The sequence below is a fragment of the Stegastes partitus genome, unplaced genomic scaffold (assembly GCF_000690725.1).
Source record: "Stegastes partitus isolate 25-593 unplaced genomic scaffold, Stegastes_partitus-1.0.2 Scaffold537, whole genome shotgun sequence".
Lineage (NCBI taxonomy): Eukaryota > Metazoa > Chordata > Actinopteri > Pomacentridae > Stegastes > Stegastes partitus.
This window is the reverse complement of record NW_007578268.1, coordinates 184729-186655: the sequence shown is the minus strand read 5'-3', so window position 1 is coordinate 186655 and position 1927 is coordinate 184729.

Below are 1927 nucleotides of genomic sequence, written 5' to 3'. Positions count from 1 at the left end.
TGGAGTCAGCTGTTGAAACGCTGCCGACGGTTCCACGGAGAACCGGACGCCGCTGCAGGAACGAGGATCTGCTGTCTGTAGGGAACCTCTAAAACACCGTCTGACCTGGAACCGACCCTGAAGTCACACATTAGAACCTGCTCGTCTAATAAACACAATTCTTCTCCTTCATCCTCCTGCATCTGAAGCTAAACCACTGAGCTGCCGTTCGGACGCTTCTGCTGTGAGGAAGGTTTCTGTTGAAGCTTTTCAACGCAGAAATCAAAAAGCCTCCGTGAGCAGCAGCGTTTCTCCTCCAGCACCTCAAAGCTGGATCTCATTTCCACACCAACCAGTCGGTTCTGGTGGTTCTGCCTCTAAACAGGAGACTCCTCCAGTTACAAACAAACAGGATGTTCTCATCTGTCTCATGAATCTCTGAAGACCTGAATGAATCTGTTTTTAGGCTGTTTAGTGTTTTGTTCGCTGAGTCATGTGACCAGAGGAGGAAACATCTGATGAAGCTCTGCCTGATCCGGCCCGGTGGTACCTGCAGACCTCATGGAGTCCAGAAGTCGCCCTGCAGCCAGAATCCATCTAATCATCCTGAGGGTTCACTCACTGGAGTTATTTCTGTAAATGCATCCTCAGAACCACACGAGCCTCCTGAACCGGCACCAAAACGTTAAAGAATTCAAACAGCAGCTTTCATAAGTAGGAAAAAAACGCAGAAGAGCAACAAATGTTCAATAAGAGACTCTGGATCAGAGCTGCAGACGTACAGATCAATGTTACTGGACTCTGGTTACAAGACTGTAATTTGCAGATGTGACGACTTTAAATTAAGATCAAAGAAGACCTCTGCAGTTATGACCCGGTTCTGTTCTGACGTATCTCTGCTGTTTATTTTACTGCTTCACTGTCGCTCCTTCTCAGGCCACCGTTTGTACGTTGGATGTGATGGACTTCCAGAAAATGGAGTGAAGTTGTAGTAAAATGTCGTCTTTAGATGTTGTGAGACCTGACCATGCAGGTTTGGTGCGTAAACAGGAAATAAAGTGAAATTACCTTTAGCATCAATAAGCTTTGCAGTATTTTCTCAATGTTTAATGTGAAATATTCAGTTTCATGCGTCGTACTGACGTGTAAATATCCTAAATTAGCTTCATGTGCAGTACTACTTCACTACTTCAGTATCGTTACCAGTACTTTAACTCTAGTAATACTTCTAATTGCTTTCCAGGCCTTGCATTTATCAAGGATTTCCTCCAGCACCGTAAAGTTCTGTCTCATCCTAACTACAGTACATTTAATGCCAAACGGAGCCCATTTTAGTTTAATTTGCAGTTTCTTCCCACTTCAGCTCCTCATGACTGTTTAACCAACGCTGCTGTGAGCTTACATGTTAAAATCTCAAACTGTCGGAGTGTTTTTATGCAAAAACACCTTTTCAGAGGATTGTTGACCTGATTGTTTGTTCCGTCTGTGAAACCCAACAGAACCCGTGAAGGATGCTGCTCTCTAAGTGACGCCGGCGCTCGGTTGAGCCTCTTTCTGTTTTCTGGCTTCAAACTGTGCAGCAGCTTCAAAAGCTTTTTAGTGCAGCAGCTGATGAAGTGAAGCCGACAAAGGAGCTGCTCTGTTTGGAATCGGGCAAATGGAAAAACTATTATCACACAACGGAGAAGGAGTCTGGCAATCAATCGACCGAATGCAGATGATGCAAATGAATCGATACGACACTCTGAGAGACAAACGTCTGATGTGCAGACGTTCAGAGTCTGAACACAGCAGCAGAGGACACCTGCTGTACAAGGAAATGTACTCTGACAACAATACTGCAGTATTAAATATCATCAGCTTCTCTGTGAACAGGCTACGTACTGCAGGCTGTTAAAGCAGCTCTAATAAACCACTGCTCACAAAGCCTGCTCCAGATCCAGGTGTT